This window comes from Zonotrichia albicollis, chromosome 6, assembly GCF_047830755.1.
Source record: "Zonotrichia albicollis isolate bZonAlb1 chromosome 6, bZonAlb1.hap1, whole genome shotgun sequence".
Taxonomy (NCBI): Eukaryota; Metazoa; Chordata; class Aves; order Passeriformes; family Passerellidae; genus Zonotrichia; species Zonotrichia albicollis.
In genome coordinates this window covers 31224263-31235211 of record NC_133824.1, presented here as the reverse complement: position 1 = coordinate 31235211, position 10949 = coordinate 31224263, and positions in this window count along the sequence as shown.

Below are 10949 nucleotides of genomic sequence, written 5' to 3'. Positions count from 1 at the left end.
TCTGGCTTGGGAGTGGTGTCTGAGGAGCGATGGCCCACAGAGGGTGCAGGTACAGTTCCCATGCCTGCTATCTTACAGCCTTTCATCTGCCCCAGCTGTGGGATCTCGGGAGAGCTGCTGCAGCAGCCGGCCCCTGGCAGCAGTGGGGAGGGCTGCAAGCGGGCGTGCAACATCTGTGGGTACCTGAAGAGGAAACTCCTGCAGGAGGTGTTCTGGGAGAACGATTATTACCCACTAAGTCACCCAGAGAGCAAGGCAGGGTGTAACCTGAAACTGGGCTCCAGCTGGTCAGACTGGTTTGGGCTTTGGGTCTGAAACCAAAAGCAGACACTATTCTTTAGACAGGAGTTGCTCTAACTGTGTCTTCAGGCCGGTGATCACTCAAGAACTGCGATGTAAAGTCAGCTAATTGTAACTGGCTAATTGGCAGTGGGTTTGTCCAGCAACCAGGTGGACCTACCCTGCACCACTGACCCGGCCACCCTGGCAGGGCTCCGAGTGCTGCTTGCAGCAGGAATGCTTTCTGCCCACACTGCTCTGGGCTCTGGGCTTTGCTGTGGCCTGAGCACGACTCTACAGCAGCCCTGCCATCGTGCCATCTCCAGCCCCTTAGAGGTGTGAGTGCAGACATTTTCCCTCCTGTCCCCTGAAGTGCTGCTCCGGGGGCTCAGCCGGGCCCATGGGGCCGCTGCTCCCCTCCCGGCGGTGACCCCTGGCCTGGGACCGCCACTGAAACCACGAGTGCTGCACTCGTGACAGTCTCCAGAGAGAGGCAGGTACGTGCTTTGCAGGCTCACAGCACGCCTTTGTGTCCCTGGTGTTGGACACAGCCCTGTTGGAGGCTGCAGGTCTGGCCTGGCTCTCCCCGTGAGGCTTCTGGGCCCGCTCCCCCCAGATCCCACCTGCCTTCAGCCCCTGCAGCCCCACCTGACACAAGGGCTCCTGCTTCCCAGGAAATCTTAGCTCTTGGAAATTTCCAGATGGGAGCAAGAGCCCAGAGTTTGAAACTTTGCAAAATGGGAATCCCACTCCTCAGGGGCCAGCAGAGAGGGGAGGCTGCCTCCCTGCCTCACTGCCCAAGCAAGAACAGTGTTCAGTGACAGCTGAGCTGCCCCATTGCACTGGCTGTGTCGGACAGGGAGTGCATCCTCCATCTTCCCCAGCTGCCAGGAACATGCAGCTGTCTGAAGCTGCTGCCTGGCTCAGGGCAGGAGGCTCTGAGCTCTGCACCTGCCCCCTGCCCTTGCAGCGTACACAGACAATGCCTTGGTCAGTGTTTTCCAAAGGGTTGTTCCAAGCCTTGAGGAGCCAGGCTCCTGCCAGACCCCAGGAGCTGCTGCCTCACTGAGGGGAAATTCCTGCTCCTTCACATTGTCCAGTCTGCCCATTGGTGGCGTCCACTTCTGCAGAAGGATAACTGTGGAACTTCTCCGTCCTTCCTGACCAGCAAAGCTGTTTAGTCACCTTGCTTGGACGGTCAGAAAGGAGGATTTGCCTGAACTTTTGGCTGAGATTATCCCAGTAGGCTGGAGGGGACCTCAAAGGGTTTGTGTGGCTACTGGCCTGGACACAGGAAGCATTAGCTCACAGCTAAACATCGTGTGTGTGTCTCTGGCTTCCCCAGGGCACCATGGCTCTGCAAACCAGTGCAGCAGCTGCCCTGATACAACAAGGGATGGCTCCCTTGGCCACAGTACTGTTCCATGCACAAAAGCTGCAGTGGGGTGAAACTTTCTGATAAGTTGCTTTGGCCCTCAGGCCTAATAAATTTATTGCCTAAGGAAGAAATTATTTTGGTTTTGAGACCAAACTGTTTATTCTGGTTAAACAGAAGAGTCCTAAAGCTGGGGGAAAGAAGGAACAGTTTGATGCAGGCACTGCCCACCTTACTTCAAGCAGTAGGAATGACCAGACTTGCTCCTACTGAAGTGTACTTTGAGCTCCTAAATGGCACACATGCAGATTTGAAGTCTAGTCTGCTTTGTGGTAAGCAAACCTTGCTCACTAAAGTAGTGCCTGTGTGAGAAATAGCCTGTGAAAACTTCCCAGACAGTTTTGGTTTTTTGTTTTTTCTTTTCCTCCTTGTAATCATGGAGAGAGAAACTGTAAATACTGTCCCTTGGTTTATCAAGCATAGAACAGCATGTTATTGTAGTAGCTTGTAGTCACAGAGAAATACAATCACCTCTAGAAATTCTAGCAGCTCTGATCTCTTCTGCAGCACCTAGCAGGGCATGGAGGAACCTTTCTGCAAGGAAATCTGGCTGACCAGTAAGTGTTTCCTGGGCAAGGTGCCACATGAGGCGTGACAGAGTTTGTGTGGTCCTTATTCAATAGCTGCTTCTCTGAGATGTCCTCATCTCCAGCTGTGTCAGGAGTTTTGAAACTAACCATCAGTTCCTGTAAGAGCTTTAGAAGATTTTGCAGAGGCCACCCAATGTTTAATTACCATCTTGGCCAGGTTGCTCAGAGCCAGCCTACATGAGAGGATACACAAAATGACAGTGAGCAGCTGATGAGAGATGCAGAGCAAGAGGAGCCCTGCTGGAGCCAGCCAGGTGCTGTGATAGGAAGGGTATTTTTCCACGAGTCTCAGTGCATACAAAGAGTCTGTGTCTTTGTTCTCTGCCCTGACACACCTGACCCACATGACAGCTGCTTCAGGACTGTTAAAAAATATTTGTGAGCAGTTGAAGCAAAACATAGGTCCAGAAATTTGAGCTGCTGGGACTCCCCCAGCCAGAAACTCTTCTTTAAATGAAACTATAATGTCCCTCTCATGTAGGCACTGTGGGAGCCCTTCCCTCCCTCAGCTGCATCCCCAGGGGCCCCAAGACTTCTGCCTCTGCCATGGGCTCCGGGCTGCACTGCTGCATTTTTTTATTCAGTGTTGGGTGTTGTTCAGCTGCCCAGAGTGGTTTGCCAGCTCCTTTTCAGATGTCCACAAGAGGGGGGCAGCAATCTCTTATTCTCCCTCTTGGTGTTGCCTTGGACACTATTGTTGAAGCAGCAGGGACATGGTGCGCTGCTGGAGTTGGTGCTGAGTGTGAGCTGTGAGCCTCTGTGAGCTCCCTAAGATGTGAGGTCCTGTTCCCTTCATCCCCATCTATATCATGGCCTAATGTTATGGTCAGTATATTATACTCCCCCAGGTCTCAAAGCATCATATTCACCTGCCAGACGGGGAGAGGTGGTAAAACCTTCAGAAGAACAGAGGATTGACTTAGGGTCTTCCACACCTCTTGTAGGTGTTCTGTGCCCTGGGTTTACTTCCCTTTGGTTTTGTATGGGTTACACAGAGGAAGCCCCAGATACTGGGGTCACCAGTCCAGCCCCAAAAACTTATCAGTGCGACTTCACAAAAAAAAAACAACCCATGTGGGTGCTTCTCTTTCTTTAGCTATTTGGATCAGTTTCCCAAATTTCTTTTGCTCTACTGCTGTCCCCAACTTACACACTACACTTTTAAAGAAATAAGACACTTTTCCCCAGTAATCAGAGGACTTCAGGCAGTAGAACCTTCATTAAAACAAAAACAAGCCAAAACAGTTCTTTTACTAGGCTGTCACCAAATTTGGAGGCTGGTAGCTTTGTCTCCCAAGCTTTGCCATACAACCCTTCCCTGCAAATCTGCATTAGAGGATGATGGGGCTTTTGTGACACACTTGAGGGGGCTCAGCAGCTCTAGGGAGCTGTGGGGTCATTGCTGGACCATGCAGCTCTGCAGGCAAGCTGACAGGAGCTGCCGGCGAGGATGCATCGCTCTTATTCTAATGTCCTCACTAGAGGTTTTTGGTGCATGGAGTTTCTGTTAAACCAGTTTGAACTGGTTCTCTCTCATATTTAGAAACTATCCTGCTTATGCTGTAGAATTACACCCTGTCAACGAATTTTCCTTTCCCTCTCCTCTTAGTATTTTGGGATGGGGGAGCTCTTCTCCCCTTTACCCCAAAGTCTGGGGTAGTCTGATTTAAATGGAAAATTAATTTCCCCAGAAATTGCTTCTTGTTTGCCATGTCTTCAGCTAGCTGATCCATCCACCACTCCTCTGCTGCTCAGCCGTGCAATTTCCATCCTACTTCCATACAGCAACTAAGGGATTGGCCAGACACAGAATCTGTGCAGAGCACAACCCCTCAGATAGAGGGAAGAGATGGCACAGGGTGTATGTGCCCAATGCAATTCTTCCCATCCCCTTGTATATGCACATTCTCAGCCAGAGAGGCTTTATCTTCTCTCTTTTCTCTTGCATTCCCATCACATTACCACTGTCTTTAGTATTCAAGGCTGTAAACCCCATGCAAATACCCGGCCATCACAAAATGAGTAAGCATCTGGAGGGCTCTGCTTGGAAATAGTCAATGTACCAGACATTGCAATTTAAATATTAAAGTGTTGTGTACTGGGGGAACTTCCACTGTTGGCAAACCCTAGGGCAAGTGGGCGAGGTCCAGAAGGAAGTCCAAGTACCAAGAAAATAGCTTTTTTGTTTTCATCAGTGTTTTTTTCACCACTAGGCCCCTCTTTCTCCACAAGGCCCTGGATTCAAAGAACTGATCTAAGACCTGACAGGCTGTGCCTCACAGCTGGGGTTTCACAATCCACTGCAGCTTCTTCCAGAACATGTTTGTCTCTGTGCACTGGAGGTGAGCTGTGCTCCTTCAGATGGGCAATGGTCTTTATATTGCCAAGTGTCAGGCAGGTCCACGTGGTGGGACAGGCTGCAGGGACATGGTTTCTCTGCTGGGTGAGCTTTCTGCAGGGCTGTCCTGGCTCTCTGTGTGGTGGGAGCCTCCAGCCAAGGGTGCAGGGCAGGGTAGGACCCCTGGGTGAGCAGCAGCCTGCAGAGCTGATGGTAAAAATTGAGTCCAAAGGAGCAGCTCAGCATTACAACTCAGTCTGTCCTACAGCTAGCCCCTGCTGAAGGAGTAGCTCTACACTCAATTAGCTTTCCTCACATTAGTGCTGCTGGCCCTGAAACATCCTGGAAAAAAGCAATTCACTTTTCAGGAATCTGTTTTCTGCTAGTACAGCTCCTTGAACCAGCACCCCAGGGCACCAGCTGAGCACCAGTGCTAGCAGAAGAGAGCCCACAGGAGCATGGCTTGGAGAGCATCTCTGAGGGAAGCTACCCATAAACATCAAACTGTTCCCATCGGTCCTGACATCCCCCCATGCCCCATATGCTCTGGCTCTGCAGTGTTGGACTGAGGCTCCAGGAAATTGCATCCAGGTTCTATCTGTTGTCATGTCGCTCTTGGCCCTCCCCATGGTTCAGAGCTTTTCCCTACACTGTTTGTAGCAAGGCTGGTGTTTGGGCAGGCAGCTTCCCTGCTGTCCTGCTTTGGCCCACAGCGCTGAAGCTGAGGGAGCCCAAGTGCTGCCCTGAACTGCCCTCATCTGCCCTTGCACATGGACCCGCAGCAACCTCATGAAAGGCTCCTGCTTCCCCGGTGCCTCCGGGCTTTCTGCAAATTGCCTCATCCAGCTGCTGAGAAAAGGGGGCTTTCCCAGCTTTCTTTTTCCCCCACTACATTCAGGTTTATGTTAATTGGGCCTGATTAGTTAGCTGTGGGCTGGAAACTCCTCTGACTGTCTTTTCCAAGGAAACCATGAGGGAAGAGCCAGGAAACAGTGGTGGTGAAACCCGCATATGAAACTGCAAAAGCTTCTCCCTTGAGCCTGGATTTCTGCAGCAGGAGAGCAGGTTACAAATGCCCAGGAGTGCAGCATCAAGTAGAACCTGTCTTTGGGAGAAAAGCGACCAGTGATTTTGCATAAGTCACCTGAGACAGCAGGCCAAATATTTCCTGGCAGGGTTGTGTGTGTGACCATCAGCAGGTCAGGAGAAAAGCCTTTTTGGTTTTTTTTCAGGAGTGCTGAAGAGCTCGTCAGGTTTCTAGGCTGGAGGGAACCAAGCCCTTTGTCCCTGCTCCCCTTCCTGTGCTCAAGAAAGTTCCTCCTGAAGTTTTTGTGGCTGAGTTGATGGCAAATCTCAGAAAACCTGCAGACTGGGCTCTTGAGTCTCCCTTTACTTGCTGTCTTCAGCAGAAGCACAGCAGAAATGCATATTGGCTTCAAACCTTGAGGGGAAACTGAGGAAATGAGGATGGCAGAGAGCACAGGATGCTTGTCCTTCCCTGGGAGATAACTGTCTTTCCTGACTCTGTCCTCCTAATGCCTTTTCCACTTCATAGCTCCTAATGAGCTTTCCTTCTGAGATGGCATAATTGGTATGTAATTAATGAAATCCAGAACAGTTAATCTCAGTTTGTAATTGGCTTTGGAGTATGCTGTTTCTGTTTCAAAATGGAGAAGAGCTTGTGTGCCCATCTGTTTGCTTTGAGTGCTGCCTCTCTTACCAAGCTCAGAACTTGGTCAGACCATGCAAAGATTGTACTTTGTAGAGTAGGAGAAAGGCAAATGTTCTGGATAGGGAGGGTCACTTGTCTTCTGTAGAGAGAGGATCATGTTAAACTGCAATGACTGTGAATCTACCTGGTCCTGTAGCCAGGGCCTCCTCTGCCATCCCTTTCAGCAAGCTTATGCACCTTGAGGTGATTGCAGAGATCACTGAAACCTCCTCTGCCAGCATCCACTTGCTTCCCAAGTCCTGCAATGGAGATGCCACACCTGGATCAGTGCTTCCTCTCCAGAGCCATTTCTGGTTCCTGCACATGAACCTGTGGCAAGGGCTGCCAGCTGACTGGCACACTCATTGCAGGGTGTCCTGGCCACCTCTCCCCCACAGGAACACAACCAGCAAGCAAGCCCCATGCTCTGTGCTGCTCAGCACCCCAGTTCCCACTGCAGTCACTGGGCAGACTGGGCTGTGGTCAGGCAGCAGACAGGTAGAACCAGTACCTGAGTCATGACTGGGCTTGTTCAAAGTCTAAACTTCCTATTGCTCCTTTGCCCCTCTCCCGTTCACTTTCCCATAAACTGTACCTTTGTTTGACTCTCAGCACACCCTCCTTTCCTGTTTTTCTGTTTTTCCCCCAGAGACTTCTGATATGCATTGCAAGATGTCTGGAACTGCCAGATTGTGTGGCACAATGTAAATATCACAGCATCAGGCAGGAGATAGCATCTTTCTCCAGTTGCAGAAGTCCCATGTCTCTCTGTATGTTCCTGGACATGGTAAACCTTCTGCACCAGATGTAAGGGTGTCAAAAAAAAGGAAGTTATAATAATTTTTCCCAGTTTGAACCACTAAGGGGATTTTTGGCACTGTGCAAACCACTGCAATAGCTGTCTGGGTGGGACACTTGCAAACTTTGCAGAAATCTCCATGGGAACCCTAATGATTGAAAATACACCTGTCTGTAAAAAAAAAAAAAAAAAGTGTCTCTGATTTGAAGAAAGCCAACCTCAGGTGAGTAAACAGCAAAATTCAAGATAAGGAAATGTTCACCCCAGTATATCAACACTGGACACACGCTCCAGCTCCTATCTGTGGGCAATGTCCAGCAATCGTGTGAAGATAAAAATGACCTGACTGTTCTCTCATCCAGCTTAATGGTGCTTTTCAGCAAATATGAATCAAAATGTGCTCTCCAGAGTGCCTTTCCTCTTCTTAGAGCGGAAGACAAAACAACTCCTCCTTAAAATGTTCAGCACTTGACTAGCCACCTCCTTTGTGACCCGACTGCTGCTTATGTGGCACAGGTTTGGGGCTGTCTGCTGAGAGCGTGCTCTGGGTGTCTTGGGTAGATTTTTGTGAGTCCAAACTTGTTGCGGGGCAGACTCCTTGCCCCAGCTGAAGCAGTTACTAAATCAGCTCTCTGCCCAGTTTTCCCTGGAAAAAAGTGGCAACCAGGAGCCCAGGCTCCTCACTAAGGAAAAGATGATGCATGGTGCACCTTAAAAGTGACCACTGGAAGCACTGAGACAAACCATGCTTGGTTCCTAACCAGGTCAATGCTCCTTTGTGCTGCAATTAGAGTGGAAAAATACACGTCAAATATGGTACAGTCCAAATTTCTCATAGCGATGAATGTTGTGAAGCTGGGCAGAGCTCAGGAGCCAGCCCCAGCCTGATTGTAACTGTGAGGCATGTCAGTCCTTTGAAACTGCTTTTAGTGCAGGGCTGGAAAGGGCCTCCTGACTCATGTCCACTTACCTTCTGTTTTAGACAACTTTGTCATCTAGTAGTTTTCACAAACAATACGTGTTTGGTATCCCAGGGAAGGGGTTGTCCTTACAGTGTTCCATCTGCTAAACTCTCCAGAACCTCCAGGCTCTATGATGAAAAAAAGTCTGCTTTCTAACCTGTCTTGAATTTTGTCCAGCTCATACCCACCTAATTTTTGTCCAAAATTGCTCTTTTGTTTATAAATCTTCTTTTCTATTCCTAGCATAAGCAGGTTGAGAATTTCATGATGAGATTATCCAGTGTCTATGTCTCAACTTCTCCTTGCAATTTGTCCCAAACTGCAGTGTGTAATCGTTAAAGCATTGGACCTCCTGGCTCCATAGTATTAGCAGTGAATCTCACAAAATTAGAGAGATTTCAGAAATTCTTGGGGTGTCTAAAGAAACTAAGACTGCTGATCACCTCTAGGACAAATTAGAGGGACTACCCTGCTGTCCCAGCATCGCTGTTCCTCTCAGGCAAGGGTTGGTGTTCAAGAGGATTCTGCCAAGGCCAGTGACTCTTTCCAAGTCACTTGTTTGCCAGCCATACTTGGCCAAGGTTTAGACAGAGTGAGAGGAAAGCAAACCTCCATGTTTTCATGACAAAATATATTTTAACATAGCAAGACCGGTTTGCTCATTTAGTTTAAAAGCCCATCCGTTTTCAACCTCCCCAGACTCTCAGCAAGCACCCCTCCCCTTTGCCTCTCCAGTCCCCAAACCTAAAGCCTTGCAGGTTGTCATTGCTGAATTGAGACTGCTATTTAAATTAGGGATGGGAACTCCATTGATGCTCTCTGCTTCACAGATACAGAAGAAAGAGATCAACCCAGCTCTGAGGAGTTTATTAGCTGATGCAAGCATGACCCCATGCCATCTAAACCTCCAGGAAGCAAGTCAGATTGATGCTCTGCTGATAAACATATCAGCAGCTGAGGAGCTGAGCACGGTGCGGCTCCCATAATTACTGACTCTGGTTCAAAGGCTTTTATGCAAAGGAACAATGGGCACCAAAACAGTTTTGTAGCCTGTTATGCATTGCAGTGTTTTGTGAAGGAAAGGCTTGCCCTGTCAGAGAAGCCTGCTTTTGATGTCCCTGTCCTCTTCACAGCACAGAGGTAATTCCTGCTGGTAAGGAGGCTATTGTCCACTTTTTAAGAACAGAAGCCAGGGGTGTACCTGCTGGCTAAGGAGATGAAAAAAAGGTCTTAGTAAAAAGGGAAGTGCCAAGCAAAAAAATGTTCTTCTCATTGCAAATCTGTCCCTATTATCAAAGGATTTCCCTGTCACCAGCAGTGCCTGGGATGGAACTGACAGTTCATTTGTTTTGCCTTTGCTGCCAGCAGTGGAGCACATCTGCGTGTGTCATTAAGTAGCGTGCAGAAGACATTTATATTTTTTCCTCATGTCCATTTTTCCTCTTTGCTCATTGAGGTTCTGCCTTTGAAATGAAGTCGGTGTTCAGCACCATCTGGGAAGCTGTGGGATGTGAGATGCTGCCCAGCCAGGCCCTGCCATTCCGGGGTGCTCTCAGAGCTGCTCTCACCTACGTCAGAACCAGCTTCTTGTTGTGCAACTCTGCAACCAGCCATGGATATTATGACTGGGCAGCTTCCTTATACCCAGAGCAGTATTTACTTTGCAGAGGAATGCTTTGTGTAAAGCATTCATGCCCTGCTCGCTCAGCAGTGCTGAGGCAGGACTCTCTGTGCAGCACCTCACATATGGAGTGAGTCCCTCCAAGGTGCTTTCCAGCCATTATGAAAGGCAGGCCTTTTTCCAGTTCCCTGGGTTTCTTAGAACTCTGACCCTTGCATGCAAAACTAGATTATCCCTTACAGTCTTTCATCTCTTTACTGGGATGTGGTTTATTTTCATTCAGTTGCTTTTCTTCCTGCTCATTTTTCCTTCTTGCCCCAGAACAGCAAAGCAGTGTATTTACACAGCAGCCAGAGCTACAGAAAGTGCATCCCTGCTATTGCAGAAGCGCAGAATTCTGTCCTAGATGATGGATTGCTTGGAGGACAAGGGAAGAAATAAAAGGGCAGTGATCCTCATGGAATTATCCTGGCAGGCTCCTAACACCTGTACTTTTCCAGCCTCATTTCATAGCGTGACAGGTGTGATGTGAAATGCTCTGCTTCCTGATCAGCCAGAGAGGTTTTGCTGCAAGTCATGATGGAAGTGCAATTTTAAACCACCAGGCTTCTTTTGTTCTCCTGCAAATGCTTGCTGGGATCTCTGGAGGTGCAGGTAGGCTGGTAGGCCAGGGTCACCTGAGTGTTTATCTGCAGTCAGGGTCTCTGAGGTTGGCACAGACTTCAGCTGTAAGGAAGCCTGCAGCCAGCATCCAGGAGTGTGCGCTGGCACGCTGAGCTGAATAACAAAAACATGAATTAGTTACTAACAATAACATAGTACCTACTTCATATTGTGCGTAGTACTAATTTTCACTTTTCTTCCAAGTGCTGCAGCTTGCTGGAACTCGATTTCTTCTCTGGGGCATATATTCATACTGCTTTGGAATATTTCTGGCAAATATTCCAATGCAGATTTTTGTTATGAGCTACACTGAAACCCAGGATTTCTGTAGGACAGAAAACTTCCCCTCTAGGAAACCATGAATTCTTTCTCTCATGAATGAAAGAGGCAGCATGGTGCGCTCACCTCAGAGAGATCTCTTTTCCCACAGACACAAGGGATCTTGAAAGATATATCCTTCCAGCAGGGCTCTGATGGTATCAACTGCAAGGGCTGATAGGTGCAACTTGTTTCTTTTCAGCAGGAAGCCAAGAATCCAGAAGATGACCAAA